The sequence below is a fragment of the Corapipo altera genome, unplaced genomic scaffold, assembly GCF_003945725.1.
Source record: "Corapipo altera isolate COAL_440 unplaced genomic scaffold, ASM394572v1 2b, whole genome shotgun sequence".
Classification (NCBI taxonomy): Eukaryota; Metazoa; Chordata; class Aves; order Passeriformes; family Pipridae; genus Corapipo; species Corapipo altera.
Window position 1 is genome coordinate 11078440 of NW_020884874.1, and position 19467 is coordinate 11097906.

A 19467-nucleotide genomic window follows, 5' to 3' on the forward strand; every position below is an offset into this window, starting at 1 on the left:
TAGCAGATGTTCTGCATGTCAGATTCGCCTCTGTACTAAATGAGGAATAAAATCCTTTTGTTGAATAACTTTTCTTTTTCAAGGATCCTTTTTCTCAAGGTTTCCTTTTTTTTTAATTTTTTTCCTTTCCCTTCCCCCAAAGGATGGTTTAGGCCAAGAAGTTCCAGGACTAAACTTAATCATCTTAAAGGCAGAGGGACAGATACATCTGTCCAAGTGTCCCTCTGTCCCATGTTTTTTCCAGAGAAAATTATGTCAGCTCCTACAGAGAGAGAATGAACATAGTGTGTTCAATCAGCAAGCAGGCTCAGTCAAAGGAAGATTTCTCTCATTCTTTATAGGATTCACCAACAGGATCTGCAGAATCTGAAATCAGTCTGCCTTAAGCCTCTGTTGACTAACATCTTTGGTCATAGCTACCAAGCTGGGAAAAGTGAAGTGTGACAAACCTCAAAGCTGAGCAGGAAGTTCCCATGTCAGAAGAGAAATGTAGGGCAATGTGCTTTGCAAAAGAAAATAACCTCTGTTTTTGATTAAATGCATCATAAGAAGAAACAACTGTCAGCTGTCCCATCTCTGCTGTTCCCAAGGAGGCATCTGCTCTTTCCCTTGGTCTGCCACAGCTGGAAGAAACGGCCCTGGCACAAGTCAGGAGTGGTAGTTCCTCTTATCACCTTGCTCCAGTTTGTACTGAGATTGACAGGAAACAAATATATTTACTAATATCATCCTTTAATGTTATTTACTCTCTGTTGCTATCTCTGTCCTCTTTCCTCTGTCCCTTGCAAGGGAAATGAAGCTAAAAGGGAATCTGATAGCATCACTCCAAAGACTGGGCGGGGTAATAGCATCAGAGGGATGCAAGAACTTGGAGCAGCTAATGTTACATCAGGTTAAAAAAACTCACATCCTGGATTTCTAAAAGATGCTGACTCCTTAATGATGAAGAATCAATCCTTAATGGTGAAAAATCAATGATGTCTTGCAGTTTGTTCCTAAGAAATCCTCAATAATCCTTTACTTCTATCTTAACCATTTATTCCAGTTGCATAAAATGTTCCATCCAACTCAGTCCCACTGGAAAATGAGAAGTGGTTTGGTTATTTTATTTCAGTGGGTTTTTGATCAAGCTTGTAGTGGAGATACAAAGGGCTATTTGAAAGTTGTCTGAGCAAAAGCACTTACTATTACTGAACCCTATAAAGCTGAACAAGTTATAACAATAAGAAAGTTTTGAAATTACTTAGCCTTATCAAAGTCATCTGGTACACTGGGTCTTATTTCCAAAATCTTTTTTCTTTCAAAATTTTTCTTCAGGAAAACTGTACTTTCTTCCCATCAATCTGTTTAACATAATTCTTAATGATTACATATAAATGTTTGTGGTATTTTCTTTCTCTAGCTGCAAGCCACTGTATTTCAGAAAGTGCTTAAGTCTGTAGCAAGCATTAATAGAAAAAGTTTACCTTCTTAGAAGTATCACTTATCTAACTGGTTTTTCAAGCACAAAACATACTTGTGATCATTGTTTAGTTCTGGGTTTTTGTTTTTGTGAAGGCTGCTGTTAGCGGGCCTGGAGGGGGCTCTTTGGGTTGGAAAGGAGATTTAGAAGATTTTCTAGTCTCTTCTTTTAGCTTTTGGTCTTGGTATGTTAGCCTCTGAAGATATACCCCCCTGAATCCAGTTTAGAATGATGTTTCAGGCACGTTAAAAAGTGAATGTCAGGATGACTGGGGAACCTCAGGGAGATAGGAATGGGGTATGATGCCTTCCTACACTCAGGCTAGTAAGATCCTACCCCTTCAGCAAACCACTCAGAGTCCTTATCTACGTGAGGGTTCTTCAGTACCTTATGTGAAATATGTGGGATGTGCTCAGCCTGACTCCCAGGGGAAATACGTCTCTCTCAGAAACACATTCTCCTTTTCACTCCTTCACTCAACACAGATGGACAGTGGGCTGTAAGTTTTTACTTCCAGCTGTGATTTCTGTACAGGAATTTGATGGACGGGTGATGCTGTTCTTGGGCTGCCTAAGGGCTGGTTGCTCATGTGCAAACCCATAGAGAGGAGCAGCAGCTTTCTGAAACAAGCTGAAGCAGCTCAAAGTAACTAGTGTTGAGCACAGCCTGTTGAAAACAGAACACAGGTATGCCGATGCAAAATACGGATTTATATCTATTGTTTTCTTTCAAATACCTCCTGGATGAAGAACGGAAACCGTAATTTCACAAACATTAAAACCACATTGTTCACTCAAATAGGTAAATGCAGGCACAAATACCAATTCCAGTGGCACAGACTTATTAGCCTCACACCATGAAAAAGTACAGTTTCTTACCATTTGCAAGTAATATTTCATTCCCTGAGTTCCAGTCTCACTATTATAATAACTACTGTATACCTGGATAAAATGCTAGTGCTGACAATGTTGGAGAGGTTCAAATCTGTTAAGCTGTCAATCAGTAAGTGATTTTGTCGTCAATCTGGGTGCTGCTGAAAAGTCATATAAACAGGTCTATTCCATTTCAGTTTTCTTATGTCTGTTTTATACTTTCTCAATTCGTTGACTGGGCTTGTAGGAAATTAAACTGTAAGCTTGTCTGTCTGAAAGGGTCATCATAACAATGCAGTCCTGGCTGAAACAACCATTTTCAATTTGGTTGTGTTGGGAGAGCAACAAATGTGTGCACGCACACACACACACACACACACACTTATATGGATGACGAAAATCTCATTCATAATACTGGTTTTACTATTATTGTGATGGGAATAAAAAAAACCTCTTCAACCTCCCTCTAGACTATTAAATAATGTAAATTCAGCAATGTGGTGTTTTCCTTCAGTCTCTCCACCCTTGCCTGCAAATGTGATTTGTCCTCAGCAGCAAAACACCTACCACTTTCTCTCAGGGTGGAAGAAATTTAAAGCTCTGGAAGTCTGAGCTGGTTTGTTTTTCAGGTGAATGAACATCTGAGGGAAGTACCTTACCTTCCCACATAAATTAATTTCTTCTTTCTCTGTCTGCTTCGGATGCTTGGGTTTCCATTCCTTCTCCAGCACTGACATGGAGATTTTTACCCTGAAACTGAAGCTCTTGTGGTTGAATGATCATTACTTTTATATTTTGTATGTACATTAATTTGTGATTCTCTTTAGTGTTTCCTCATGCTCATAATTTAGGTCTCTATCACTATGGGTCTTTCAACTTATGCATTGCAAAGAAACTGTATTACCTCAGATTAAAAGAATGTTTCTGGGGTTTACAAGTCTACCAGGCCACTACTTTTGCTCCCTTAGCAAAATTGAATTAAGTAAAATTGTATTTCATACATGATGTTTGTTAGCTCAAGGCCCGGTCGTTACACAGTATAGGAACCATCATTAATTCTAGTACCTGTGGGTACCCGAGAGAATTCATTAACTGAACCACTTTGGAAAATGATTCATCCACAAAATTTACTATAGTAACTGTTTCCACAGAAGATTTTCTTCACTGGAGTATCTGTGCCCCAGTGCTGCCTACCTGGTGAACTTGATTATCTCAAATCAAAATTAGCTTGAAGTTGGAAACAGCACAGAACAGTTCCTGGGGCTACTGGGCATATGTGTGGTGATGCACAAGCAGCAGCCTTGGGCAACTGCAGAGAGTGCTCTCAGGACATGGTGACAGTGCACCATCCTCTGAGCAAAGGCTCCTGAAACAGCCTCAGAAACACTTGGATCCCATCATGGGAATGCTGCGAGCTCACAAGGCTGGTTGCAAGGTTTGTGGCCTTTTTCTTGTGTAGGTAAAGCACTAGAGGAAATCAGGAGAATGCAAGTTATACAGGGGCAGATTATTTGCTTTTAACCCATTTATGGTTTGCTTCTTCACACTGCTCTGTCAAACTGAACCAGAAGCTACCAGTGTGGTCAAACCATCCCAAAATACTCCTGTAAAAGTCAAAAATGCTGCTGCATGCTTTAAAAACCCACAGTCAGCCTATGGCATCACTGCAGCTAAGGGAGAGGGTGTGAGCAGGACCAAGCCCAGTGTGCTTTGACGCACCCTGACTACCCAGCTGCCTGCTTTACAGCCCAAAAGCTGCCTGCGATTGGGCTGCCTGGGTGCATCTAAGAGCACTTGGAGGCACCTGGCAGGGTGCAAGGGGGTCCTGAAACATGGAGTCTCACCTGCGCCAGGGAATGGCTTCAGCTGATAGGGGACAAGGCTTACTCATGGCAGAGCTCTTGGAGTGAAAGAAAAACATACTCCTTTTGTCTGTTTGTTTGTTTTGTTTTAGTAAGGAGAGCACTTTAGAAAGCTGACACTGATTTAGTTCCCTCTTTGAGCTCCTCGTGCTCTGCTGGGGAGAAATCCAGCTCAACAAATGCTTGTTGCTTTGCAGAAGGGATTGCTCCCCACTGGGGCATGATGGAGGACACCTGTGGGACAAAAGCGGCACCGGGACCTTCTGTAACTGTTACTACCACAGGTAATATTCACTCCCTCATGAAATTAGAAGCAGAAAGAAGTAAACAAATGGGCTGCAATGTATGTAACTGCAGTTTTTCATAGCAAAAAAGACATTTTCCAAGCTTCTTGTGCTAATGGTGATTCTTGAACAAGTGAGTATCTTCAATTTATAGGGCAAGCTTTAGCTGTGTGGGTACGGTTGGGATTAAGGAAAAAGCCGTGGCACTTAAGAGGCTGGTCAGCTGCAATACACAGTTCCTGGGGCTCAAAAGCAACTCGGCTTTGATCCAGAACCACATATAAGATAGTGTGACCTTCCTCTATCCCATCATGAAAAACAGAATGAGGACTCTTTAATGGAGGAAACTTTAGTCTGCCTCAGACTTCTTCATTTTCAGCTAAATCAGAGGCACACACAGTTTGAAATGCCAAAGTAAAACTTCATAGTTAGTGCTATCTTTGAAATTCTCCTCTCATGTCTTTGCAGAGATAGGGAATGTTTCCTGTCACCTACATGTAGACAGCTTTTATGCAGAGGAAAAAAAATTAAAGAAGAAATAAAAATAAATCCTCTGTTGGGATCTGCATACAACACAGTTTGTGCCTACAGTTTAAGCATTTTTTTTCTGTTTGCATAAGTAAAAGGAGAACTGTGACAAGCTCTTTAAAATATGAATATTGTACACTCCTGGAATGATGTAAAGACCTTTTGAGGAAAGCTTTTCTCCAAACTCCGTATTTTTCCATAAAGACTGCAGATGGCACTCATCCCTGAAGGGAGACCCCGTGATAATTTGTTATATTTTATGCTTTTGGAAAGAAAATAATGAATCAATTCTGTCACACCTTAGGATCAGTTTGAAACCCAGTCAATGGTTATTGTTGTTTCCCTGCAGTTATGTGCCATCCCCATTATAATGTCAGATAGTAGACACTGGACTTTAAAACTGTTTTTCTAGATTTTAATCTGTATAAGAAGTGGATGGGGCTTATAAATTTTAGTACTGATTTATCTATCAGTAGCTCCCCATTCAGTGTCATATGTATACTCTTGGTTTATGCTTGAATATCTCTATAGATAATTTGATCACTGCCTTTATGATATGTGAAAGACTCTTTTTGAATTCAACACATGTAGACATTAAATGACCAGCCTCGTTATTGCATGTGTCTAACATCAGAGTCCCTGTTTAGCAGATGAGACAGTCACATGTGGCCATATGCATAGGTGAACTTCAAGAGCTCAGTGAGAGCCTGGTGGTTTCTGAACTCACCAGGATAATTTAGATTTCAGTCTTATGCAAAAAAACCCCACTACTTAGTACTCTGTGTTTAGTAGACTAGCATCAAAAGGAGAAAATAAATATATTCCAGTTCTAATAAGAGAGTTGACATCAACATCCATCATGCCCAATTGAAAGGTTTGAAACATCTAAATATTGGCAGGACGCATGCACGATGCCACTCATTTCTCACTCCTTTGTGTGGGAACAGCTTTACTCTGAGCACCCCTAGACTGGAGGACAGATAGGATAATGGCTTTTCTAAAGCATAGGTTTATGGTTATCATTAAGCTACTTAGTGGTGCTGAATGCTGACAATTTCACCTCAGCAGAAATGGGGCAGCTAGGATTTTTTTTTCTGGAATAAATTTAAGAATTAAGAGACTTAAACTAATTGTTTTTATACAAAGAAGCAATCTTTTGCAAAAGCTCACCTCAACCTCCTCTCTTGCAGAAATACGTGCAAGCAGTAATAATATATGTGTACTCAGACCTGTTCCCTGCTCAGCCTTAAAAATGAGGCTACTCATGTCTAAGTAATTAGCTATATTCCTGCAGAACATACTGTCATGTGTTCAGAGTCGCTGTGCCAGACTCTGTCCTGGAGGAAGGAGACAAAATGTAACGGGAGTGAGCTAGAAAAGACCATGCTGCCAAACTTTTAATGTTTTTTTTTATGTCTCATTTTAGAATATTCACCCCATTATAGGTGCCTGAATTGACCATGCTGCAACCGTACACATTCAGGGGTTAAATGCTCAGAAAAGATAGCTAAAACATGTTTTTCATTTGGCCTTAGTTATGCAGGAAGGCCACTGTAATCATAGTTATTATTTACACATCTCTTGGCATGTGCTCAAATCCATCTTTCTTCCTACTTCCTCGAAGCAGTTAAAGTATTTTCATTTCTTAGTCTAGTAGTGTTCTGTTGGTAGTTTCAGTAGGAATGGATGTTCAGATTGCTGCCTGTACTATTTTGATATTTGTATTAATGAAACATCCTTTACTCTAAATATCCTTTACCCTCCCATCCCAAAAAGTTAGGATATTTCCAGAAGTACCACTCTGCTATTGCACTCGTATGAAAAGCAGGACAATGAACAAAATACCTCTTCGGTAGTTGCTGTTTTCCAGCCACATTTTAATGTTCAAGAGGAGGATGAGATTTACATTCAGGCTCTTCCCCTTTCTTTGGCTAGAAAAATGGTATGATCTGTTTCAGCATTACAAAACCTGAAGTCCCATTGCACTTAAAAATATTAAATCCATCCAACAAATTATCATTACGATAAATTAACATATTTTAAGCAGATCTCAGAAGACTATCCAGCATTCTCCCAGAGACCTAATTTCAAAAGAGTTTTGCCCTTCCACTGAGATTCATATCTATTTCTTCAAGGCAGATCATTCCAAATGTCACTGTAAAAGTAAGTACCTATCCATAAAAACATTCCTTTCTCTCTTCAAGGAAAGATCCTATTACATATTCTGGCACAGATTTTCAGCTCTCAAATCAAGAGGTTACATAACATCTAGAAATCCTATCATATTTATTCATATGTCTGCCTTCCACTCAAGAGGCAGGCCAGTTCAACAACATCTGGAGGGCTGGTGTATTTGTATGCAGTTAATAAAGACAGCAACCTGGAAATGAGATGCAGCTGCAGAGATATTCCCATATAGTGACTACTCATATACTCACATTTTGCATATAACATTGCTTTCAATTTACCCTTGTACAGATCCTCATATGCCTAGTGTGTCCAAATTTTGACTAAGAGAACAAAATAAGGAGTGACCCCCGCTCTGTGGGGAAGGGTGAGACAATTGTGCAGTCTCCAGCACCAGAAGTGGCAGCAAAGCTGTGCTGAAGATTGCTGAGTTTATTTTCTCACTCACTAATCAAAGTGAATATTAGCTGGGATGAGTTTTGTTTGGCTTTTCACTTTTTCTTGACAATAGAAAGTTATAAAGCTAGTACTCACCACTAATTCAAGTTCACTTCTAGATTCAACATTTACTTAGAGGTAGTTGTTTGTTAAAAAGAAGATTAAAAAAAAAGAAAATATTTTTTAAGTTAAATATTTTACTAATCTGCACAGTTCTAGCTTTTGTATGTTCTCAAAATGGTTTCAGTCAATACTAAGTGACATATTTTGGGAATAAGATCTGAAAAACTTAATCTTTTTCCTAACTCTGAATGACCTACTTTACAGCTGGAACCAGGATTGAAAAAAAAAAAAAAATTAAAAATCTGGAAATAGTTTACAAGTCTAAGAGCTTAAGTGAGGACTGTGATAGTGGATAAGTCCAGCATGTCGTGGTATCTGCAATGAGAAAGGGAGAGCAGCTTCCCTGTGTACAGAGGACTGAAATCTGTAACTTGTTGCATGTCTAATCAGTCCACTTGAAATAGCAAGAAGAAGGTTTGCTGAGATTGCAGAAAGCCTGAAAAGAATTGGCAGGAAGGGACTGTAAAATATTTTTGATTTTGCAAAGAAAAATGAAAGAGAACAGAAAACTTTTCATAACATAGAATTCTGGGCTCAGTTCCTTAAGTGAAGATTATCAACACAGATATTGGAAACCTGCATTTGCTGTGTGTGGTGTGCTCTGCAAATAATCAAATATCAAGCAGAAAACATCACATAAAGAGCACATGCAGGTCACAGGTTTTGATATGTCAAACAGTTTTTCGGTACTAATGCCTTTCCTCTCAAAAACAAACACTGTAACATCAAAAAGAAGCAAAATTGTGGAGACACTTGGCCCAAAAAGTAAAGTTATCATTTTATTTCATAGAGAGAAACATGCTCCTGCTAATGCAGATTAACTGGTAGAGAACTGTGTAGCTTCTCCACTAACTCCCTTATTCCAAGCTCACTAAATTAACTTGATCAAGGACGTACTGTTTCAGTAATGGCATAGCATCACTATCAGAACAAACATATATGTGTGTGTATGTACAACCATATGAAGTTACAGAAAACTTTATGCCTTCCAAAAATGTACAAATCTTCATTTCCCATGCAAGGCTGCAGACGGTAATATACACCATCTGCTAAGTCATCAGTCTATAAAAAAGGATATTGTGGGTTTTTGGCAGAGAACGACAGAGAGCCTCAGATAGATTGGTAAAGCACCAAATGCCAAAGGTTTAAAAAATTACAACAGCCAGCAACACAAAAGAAAAAAAAAAAAAGAAGGGAAGTGATGTTTTTCAGGATTGTGCCAGGACCTTAGTATTTACTTAAGTAAATTGTTTTTGAAGAAGGAGAAACATATTTTCTGAACTGAGACAAAGGCTAGAAGCAGGACTTTGGCATTTGAAAAGCCTTAAGTTATTTGCAAAACTCCTGGAATAAGAAGGGAACCCACCAGCAGCACCAGTGATGGAAAGAATTGTGTTGTCCACAGATACAATGATTTCTATGTGAAGCACTAGTATAAAATGAAACATAGATCATTCTTCCTTAAAACAGAGTATGCTCGTTCTCTAGACTGAGAATTATTTCTTCAGTGCCTACCTAGATCAAGCTTGTGTGTAAAACAGAACAAAGACAAGTGCGAGGTACTCTTCACAATCAACACATTTACACCCTTACAGCCTTGCTTTGGTACAACAAGAAAATGTTATCTGTACATACAAGCTGTTGCAGGTACTGAGTGTTTCTTGGAGAAAACATCAGTCCCATGACAGCATCTCAAAAGACATTTGCATCCAAATGCAGTCTTCTATTAAGAAAAATCTTTTTTTTCCCTCAAAACAGTAATGGTCCATATGGTCTTACAAAGGGAAGAAAAAAAAAAAGACATCTCAGTGATTCCAGAAAAATAGGCAAGTTATTGTACATTCTGCTAAAACAGACCAATGAGAGTGGATTGATAAGATGCTTAAAGCTTTTACCCAGGTCTTTAAAATCCTAATGTACAGTAGCCTTTTAAAGAAACAGTAAGCCCAAACATTCACACTGAATTCAAGATCAAGTGGACTCAGACACCCACACAATTCTCACATGGAAGAAAAAGTCTTAATAAAATAATACTGAGCTAATACACAGAGACCAGAACTGACACCTAGAATTAAATGCATCTGCTGACTGATGGAGCAGAATTAGAGTATAATGCATGGGTGGAAAAAAACCCCAAAACATTCAACTCAACTTTGAAACACATATGTGGCAGAGTATTCTCTGTCTATTCACAATTCTGAACAATGCAGTTTCACTGTCTTCTATGGAAAACACTCTGCTATCAAAGTAGCAAACACCTGTGTATTTGAAGGTAGTAAACAACCATTTAGCAAGCAAATGTGTTAATACATTTTTTTGTTTTGTGAAGATAACAAGGATTCAACAGGCCTACTACTGTCAGTATGACTAGGTTTATAGACACCAGCCGAGAATTTTCCACAAAGCACTTTTACCACCCTTTCCCAAATGAGGCACTTCCTCATAGTCTGTTTGACCTTTTAAAGAATGAATTTCTGTAGCTTCTGTATTGCACAGATACTTAATTTTGAATTATTTGTCCCTTTTTTATGGATAGTTACTTGGAAACTGTGATCAGTTAATGCAGAACATCCTGTATGCTAAAATAATACAGGGTGAATTCAACCTGAGACTCAGATTGGTGCAGATAATTTAATTAACTGGTTGCTCTGTCTTGATCCTACATGAGGTTTAGAATTTTAAAATTTTTTTTTTTTAAAGGTGTTTTTCTTCAGTGTGGCCATTCCTGGGATGAGAAAAGGGAATTATTGATTTTATCACCAGAACTAATACAATGATTTTCATAAACTGATTTTTAAAAGTGTCTGTTTAAGCCTGTTAAGACCTATTTTTCTGATTTGAAACAGGAACTGAAAGATCCTATCAGCTGTGCAATGGAATGCCAACTGAGATGCACATCTCAGTGCAGCACTGCACAGAGACTGTTTTATCAGCTAAATACAGGTCAACCATGCCCATATGGTTCTGCACCAAACCAGTTCTGTCCTTCAGCAGAACTTAATTGAGGGGAACATTAACAAATATGATTATATTGCATCTAGCTCTAAAGACAAATTAGGAATGTCCCCATCCTCACTCTGGGGTGAGATGCTGACATACCCTAAACTTTTTTTTTGAACTAGAAACCCTTCAAGAATTTCCATGTCCTGTCGCTTCTCCATGTCTAGGCAGATTTATTTTCTGAAATGCAATCATGGCCAGAATGTTCACTTTATACACAATGCTGAAGACTGAGTAAGTAATTTTTTTGCTTTTTTAAAATCTGAGATTTGTGTACCTACTTTCAGGAGGTCCAAAGTGAAGAAATTGTGTCGCCTAAGGGGTGTTTGTGAGGTAGTTTAAAAACATACATCAGCTTTTTTTAAGGCCTACTTTAAGAGCTATTTGTTCAGTAGGCTTCCAGTGGTATTGCCTCACTTGCATCGTAGAAAATTTAGGTACAACATTTCAGAATCTGCATTCTTGTGGGCAATCAAAATTTAGGTACAGTCATGCTAAAATTCACAACACTTAAATCCAGTTTACCCGTGTAACTCTCAGCTACTCCATGCAGAGCAGACTTTCTTGGCTGCTGAGCAGAAAGGAAAAGTTTACCTGATAGAAATCTACATAATTGAAAAAGGAAAATATTTCTAAAGATTTTTATAGAATTTTATAGGGAATTGTTTCACTAGAGTATTCCTAAGGATAGATCCAAACTACACAAATCAATCACCATTCTGCTTAAGGTTATTTGGCCTGCTATTTCAATATCAGTTTTCCAGAAAACTTTGGGGCTTGGGGAAAGGGGTTCAGACTGCGGAAACCAGGCCTTTTAAAATCTCCAAAATGCATTCCCACCTATGTGTATAATGTGTTTCCGTTTCAGGACAGTGACAGTGAGCTACAACTGTCTTATTCATTTTGTGAAGGTGGGGTTAATAAGAATTGATTTATTTCTCAATATTCTGCTTTCAAGGAGCACAAGCATTCTGGCATTAAAGGGGAAAGGTCAGCATGAATGTTTGAGTTGCTAATATTTTACCCTGTGCTACACATGCTTTTCCAATATCTGGCATTCGTCACGTTTGCAGCTATTTTCACTGGATCTTTCTCTATTGTCTGCTTCAGATCGTAAAAAGGAGACTCAGTGGTGGTATGAAAACTTAAGAGATGGGATGGAAGGAAAAAAAATCAATAAAAGAATGTCTTCAATTTGCACTGGGTTAATACTTGCTAACTGTTGCCTCCTTGCTCACATCAATAAGAGGAAGCAATAGAAGTCAATTCATAAGGGCTCATTCAGAAGTACACTAAGTGCCAGATCACCCCAACAAGTTTTATAAAATAATGTAAGAAGGGACTTTATATTAGTAAGTAAATAATTCTGCACAGTCTCCATGACTGTTAAAGTGGGATTTTATGATGAATCAGAAAAAACTCAGTAGTAAAAGCAGGAATAGAAAAAAAAACCCCAAACATAAAAGCAGCTACAAGAAGCCTAAGGCAATAAATATTTGAAGGATGCATCCAAGTGTTTTTGTCAATCACACACTGAACCCTCACCCCTACAGAACCCACTGAGAGAAACTCCAAAGGAATTTACAAACCCTTCATCCATAACAAAACTTCAGGCAGAAGTGAAACAACAAATAGAACTACGCATAGTAGTAGGACCACAACAGAGCTGTTTACAACAGCTCTTCAGTGCTCCACCCGTAACACACACCAGCATTTCCCTGCCTTACTACCTGGAGCTGGAGAATGTGGACAGAAAGAAAGAGCTGAAATAGTGAAAAGATCAAACAAGACAATTTATTTTGTGGATAGTTCACTTTTGTTTTTTGATGAAGTCTGTAAGGTTTTACCCTGATAAACTCGTCAAGTTTTTATCACTGACTTAACAAGATGTCCTTGCTAGAGAAGTAGCCTAGGAACTCAATGGGATTTAAGCATCAAATGCTCAAGGTTACCTTAAATTGGAAATGATAAACTGGAAGGAGAAAATCCTTCTAAAAATCAGTTAATATTTTCTAGTTTTCTTGTTAAGCAAGGACTCATTTACTCACCACTTGAACATCAATACTGAAAAGACTGGTCACGTTCTATATAGAATACTTCAGTAATACTGCTTTTAAACTGATGCGATTAGTACTCTGAAAAGTGAGGTCTATGTGTAACAAGCAGAAGGAACACCAAATTAAAACTGGTAAGTCTTTCTTTCAGTACTGGTACCACATTAAGTGACCTCTGCCTCTTCCCACCTACCTTCAACACTACAGTGGTGCCAGCCTGTAGGAAAATGAGTGGACAGAACCTTTTTGCTTGGTTATTCTGAGCCTCAGAACTATTCCCCAAAGCAGCTTGTTATGTCACCTTTGACTAGGTTACTGGCACAGGCTGAGGAAGTGTGAGGGCAAGTGAAAAAGGAGAAATAAAGAAAACAATGCTTGAACTGACACTATGGAGACGAAAGTTCATCCAGTGCTCTCAGTCTCTGGGATTGGGGTCTTATTGCAGCAGGGTGAGATGGGGATACTCTAAACACATTTTTGGCCTTAAGAATCACACTTCAAATTCCTTAAACAGAGCAACAGTGATTTTAATGACCGTTCAGGAGTTCAGGAAAAAGGCTGCAGGATTTCACTGGGTGTTTTCTGAACTTCTTTTCAAAGAAATCAGAAGCATGTTAGTTAAGTGCTTGGTAATGAGGGTTTTGGCTCTGTTGTTTTGCTGAACAGTTTCTCAAGGCCTTGCACATCTTTTATATTAGTTGTGTTTAGATTAACAAAGAACTATTACATGCAGGCAGCCCTTGTTTACAGCATTTCATTGCAAAGGACAGAGCTGACTGAGGTCATACCTCCTCTGTTTGTCCTGGAGAGCAGTGTCCCCACCAGGGTGACAGCCTAGTAAACTCCCATATAACTTCCTGCACAGGGAAGAGGGAAGAGGTGGAGCCCCTGACTCCTCTTTCAGTGGTTCCCACCCCCTCAGAGGCACAGATTTGTGCTTCCCAGAAATGATTCCAGGTTCTGGAGGGTCACAGAAAACTGGTTGTTCCCACAAGCTCAAAAAGCACAAGGAGTGCATGAAGAACTAAGCTACGTGGTGCCCCATAAACAGAAGTGATCCAACAGAAGAAAGGGAACAGAGGAGTGTGCCCTCGCCAACCTGCAATGACAAACTCTGTAAATACCTATACCCAAAGGCCCCTCTCACAGGGTTCAGTGCTCCTGGTAGCCAGGAAATACCATGGTTGGGCCTGCACAGGCAGGACCTACTTGTTTTTAGACAAGCACAGACGAGGCTGCTGTGGGGGAGACTGAGGCAGCTCTGGTGAAGCAAGGTCTCCAGGACTAAAAGTGAAACTTGCATTGTTGTACCTTCTGATATGACCAGCAACAGCAACAAATTTCCCTTCTATTTGTTTCCTTTTTATCACATATCTTAGTTTCGGTCTTAACACTAGAGTTCAACACCCTGCTGCTGGAATGCATTCAGCCAGCACCTCAAAAGCATTGTTTCATTTATACACAAGCTCAGCCTACCTGAGACCTAATTTTAAATCAACCTGAGCTGAGCTCTCTCCTGGCAAGACTGTTACTGAAAACTGAGCAAAGTCATTTCAAGCCAGCATGTTAGAAGAGACGCGCCTTTATTTGTGGTCTGTCTCAACACTTTTCCCTGCAGGAGCTACCCCAACTATTCATCAAAGTTTGCATTATTCTGGGCTTCAAAGAGCCAAACCAGTCATGGTATCATGCACTGCTGCTTCTTTGTGGCGGGCCTAGGCATGTTTACCACACACTTAACAATGAACCTGATAGGGACATGCCAAGACCTGCATTACAATTCTCCTTGCCTGCTTTCAGAAGGCAATTTAGCAATCTGAGAAAAGAAAACAAACAATGAACTCATACCAAAGTGGATTTGTAAAGTACTGGAAATATTTTTAATATTAAAAATAGAAATTCGTAAAGAAATTTTTCATGTCATTGTGTAGAGGAACCATGAGAGGCATGTATGCAGTAAGTAATCATTGTTGCTGTCACATAAATACTTAACTCATGTTCTAAAATTTCAGTTCATCAATTCAGAAACTACAGAATGTCAGGCTCTCCACAGTAACTTTCATTTGGAGGTGCTGACTTGCAGAACTGCTGCTTATCTTCCTCTCAACATCAATCCCAATGGCTCTTTCAGATTAGGCACTCAAAATAGCTCATATCTTAAATTTAACTCATCGTTTTCAGACTTAAGGCATCATCCATCTGGGAAAAGGAAATATCTATTAAGGTAAACAGAACAGAAAACACTTATGTCAGACTTTACAGATACCAGGGATTGAATTTTTTTCTTCCTCCAAGCTTACTTCCCTCTGATACAACAGACATAGCTTTAAGCAGAGGCATGAAGAATGAAGATGGTTTCCAAACTAAATCAGTTGCAGAGCTTACATGAGCCTTAGAACTGTCCCGCAAATGCAGTTCAGGCTAAGCAACACCTGCCTGTAAAGGGTAAACAGGAGAAAGTTTAAATTAGGCTGAATAGAGACCCACACCAGACCCCTTGGACTGCTGCTGAAAGCTGAGCAAGCATTTTTAAAGGTATCACATACAGGAGAACTTCACTAGGGTTTGCAGAGTAGCACAGCCTTGCAGTGGTGCTTCTTCCTCATCTCGTAAGTCAAATGCATACTGCACAATTCCTTAGTTCTGCAAAACAAAAGCAGTGACTGTTTTTCTTGTGCCTTGTGTACACATGGGATCATGGGCTCCTCCTGGCTGTGGGTAGACAGATCAGGCATTTATGTATTATTCCCATGTTGTCAATGGTTTAGGACAACACCTGGTCTGATGAGAATGTACCACCTTAACTGGTTTTAATGTTTCCCTCTAGGTAAAAGAAGAATGTGAGATTCTGCAGGGCAATTCTAGAAATACCCTGCTTTTTTCTTTACGGTAAAAAAAAAGAAAAAAGGAAAGCATCTATGTATTTGATGTTCAGGTGCATAGCACAATTCTTTAGACTCGTAACAAATGTGTCTGCTGTTACAGAAGCACTGCCTATTCCCCTAAAGGAAGTGGATTCCTTTAGTGTTGCCACTCACTGACCATGGAATGAAAAAACACTGCCAAAAGTAGGGGAATAAAAAAAAAGGAGGGAAGGGAAACAACCAAAAAATCCTGCACAGTGATGTAAGTAGGGAGGCACTGCCCTTTCATTCACATAATGAAAAGGTTAACATGAAGACTATTAGCACAGAAAAGGACTCCATTTTAAAATCCATGGTGTTTGAGTATTTTTCTTCCAATCTGAGCTGTCAGAAATCTCGCTCATACTTTCATTCTCCACAGAAAGGTACTAAATAGACACTTTAAAAGTATGTTGCTATTGTGTTTGAAAACCTTCCTGACCAAATGAGGTCTCAGTCAGCCACAAAACACCAGTTTTCTGACTCATAACCCTTCTCACTCACTCTGATCTTCCCTCCACTTAAATCCTAAATGTCGATTTGTCTGTCTTCAATTGCTCACCAGGCTGAAAAAGACTGCTTTTAAAATATTGAGTCCACTTTGTTCTAGGCTTAATACAGCAGCACGATACAATCTGCAATGATACAGACTTTTTTTCCTCCACCAGATAAGTCTCTGGGGCATTATATGGAATGAAGTATTGTTAAAAGAGCATCACATAAAGAAAGTTTTTAAAATAGATTTAAAAAACAAAGAGCAATTCAGCATATGCATTACCCATGTGGAGCTCGTTTGGCAAATGCAACATGGAATTACTTAAAGCTTGCCCACAGCTTTTTTCTTTCCTTTTTTTTTTTTTTTCCCTGATTCTGCTTCTGGCAGCATGACCATGGAAAACGTTGGGCTCAGACTGTTATTAATACAAGTTTCTAACCTAGGAAGTTATTCTTTATTTCTGCCTGCTGGTTTCCAGTTTCATTAGATGGTTTTGCATCTGTTTACACGTAATGCCATTTCAAAGATATGGTATCCTCTAGTGTAGGCTGAAAAGAATTGAGCACTTCATTAAATTTAATGCTGAGTGTGGTATACAACCATTTTTTAAAATAAACTCATATAATTCCCCATTTCAGTCGAGTGTACTCTTGCAGAGGTGATAAGACTAAACAAATTGACACAAGTGAGCCAGAAAAAGAGAGAAAGATTTTGAAGGACTTTTTTTCTAGCAAAAAGTAGCAAACCCTTCACTTAAAAGACAATGTTTGCAAATGTCTGCAACCATTCCTAGTTTTAGTGAGCTAAAGAAACATTTTCAAAACTGCAAAATTATCTCACTTAAAAAAGAAAATTACTAACAGAGAGGTGGTTAAATTGAGACAGACATAGAGGGGGAAGAGGCTGCATCTACTCTCTTGTCATGGGACGGGGAACAAAGAACATATTTGGTGGTGCTGAGGAAACAAGGGTGATGGCTGCAGTCTACTAAATCTCCTCTTTCTGCAAATACATCATTCATGCCAGTGCTTCAACCATACCCAAGAACAGATGTTTACACTTGCATTTACAACTACATTTATTGAAGTAAACTTTCAAATATTTGGAGTGAATTATAACGTGACCAAAAAAGGTCGCACATTAGTTTCCACGTGTTATGTCTTCTCCTCACAAATAGATAATTATTACAAATTATTAGTTGGGGTTTTTTTTAGAACCAACCAACCAAACAAAAAAAAATAAAGCACAAATAACAAAAACACTTGTGGTTGGTAACTGTATTGATAATAGGTAATATTTCTGCTGCTGTGTTCTGAATATTATCTTACAGCCTGTAGGTTTGCAACACCTACTAACCATAAATAATAATCCTTTTTAATACAGTTCAATTTACAGATTTCTAAATCACACTGAAAGCTTGGCTAAGAGCAGCCACATCATCCATCTTCAATCACTAGCATAAATATGTACAGAACTAGGCAATACTATGCTCTGGGTAAAAGAAACTCTGGACTCTCAATTCCCTTTTAGATTTTTTTCCTCTCCACACACAAACTCATGTTCTCAAACTTAAACTCATTGAAAGAATGGGAAGCTGTGAGTTCCTGAGATGCATTTTCAGTGGGGCTTGCAAACACATAAATGTAAAATCATGATAAATTCAAATCATTTTGGCCACAATTCCAAGTTCATTTTGAAGAAGATTTGCTAGAAAGAAAGGGCTTCTCCTCTCTGGTTACTTCTGTACTCCCTGACAGACCAGCCAAACATTGCAGTCACTGAGGGAAAAGAATGGAAGATGGAAACCAAATTAAAAGAAAAAATTCTTGACCAATCTCTCACTCCTCCTCAAGAAATAGCTGTTTATACTCATGACTCAATCACAACTCAATGAGCTGTTGATACTCAATGACACTGTATTTTGGAAACACTCTTGAGTATCTTAAGCTCCTCCCAAAACAAATAATTCACAAACTCCTTATGAAGTGACAACATCAAAAGTTTTACAAGATCCTTCATAAAATAACAGAGATGATAGTAGTAAATGAAATACAAGAACCAATGAATAAAAAAATTGTTCAGCATTGATAGCCAGCATAAACATTTTTTAAAAAATGTTATTTTTACCTTTTGGGTTTTTAAAAATTGGATGGTGACTGTCAGTGTTATGAATAAGAAAAAATCTTTTCTTGGATATGCAAAACTAAAAAGAAATTATACAGATCAGGTCTTTAAGAAAAACAGAAAGAAGCTTCTCTCCAGTCATAAACACTAAGCATAAAGTAACTACACACAGCACAAGAGATCATCGAATCTTGTGCAGTAAATCTGCATAAGCTGTACAAGTGTGAGCAAGAGTGTTTTTTTAAGGATGGGAAGTAAAATATTTGGGTCCTGAGAATCTGCACAGTTAAGGAAAGTTGCCTAAGTAGCAAGGCTATATAAGGTTATATATTTAAATATTACACCTCCCTTTAATAATAGATATTCATCAATCCTCAGCAGGATATGAGTAGCATTGTAGTTTTCAATGGACAATTAATGGATGGAGCAGAAAGGTTAATCTTTATGCTTACCTTGAGTGCATTGAGGGTATCACTTGAATACATTCTTGGATTTCATTCATATATTAAGGTCTCTACTCTCTCTGCTGCTTTGTGCTGAAGCGGGACAAAGTCACAAGTTTGACTATTTTCAACACTTTGATCTGGAAAATGCAGCTAATGAAAAGTATAGTTCTTGATCTACTTGTAATGGTGGCAGAGATTACAGCTTACTTGAACAAGAACCTTGTAATAGACATGAAGAAGGTATATAACTTTAAAAAAATACTAACTTGTATATACGCTGCAAATACAGGCATATGTGTTGCCTTGAGTTCTGTAAAGGGACAACTTCTGTAACACAATTTAGAGTCCCAAACTCCTTACAAGTAATAGTGAACTTATGGTGTCATTGACCTCTCCCCAGCCTCTTGGTGCAATCCTACAGCTTTTCTAACACTTCCCCAAATCCAGCCTTCATTCTCTTTGTGCTAGAGAGTAGGTAAGTATTAGACTCACATAGGAGATTGCATGCCTGCTCCCACATGTTGTCTCCAAATCCATGATTCAGTCACAAAAACACAGCAATTCCTCCTCAAGACTGTTAAGGTCACAAAAAGCATCTCTGAAGTTCCAGGTACTGTAAGAGGGCATATATGATTCACTGAAAGATAAGTCAATTTTCAAAGCAACCTCCCATTCCCCTGACCAAACA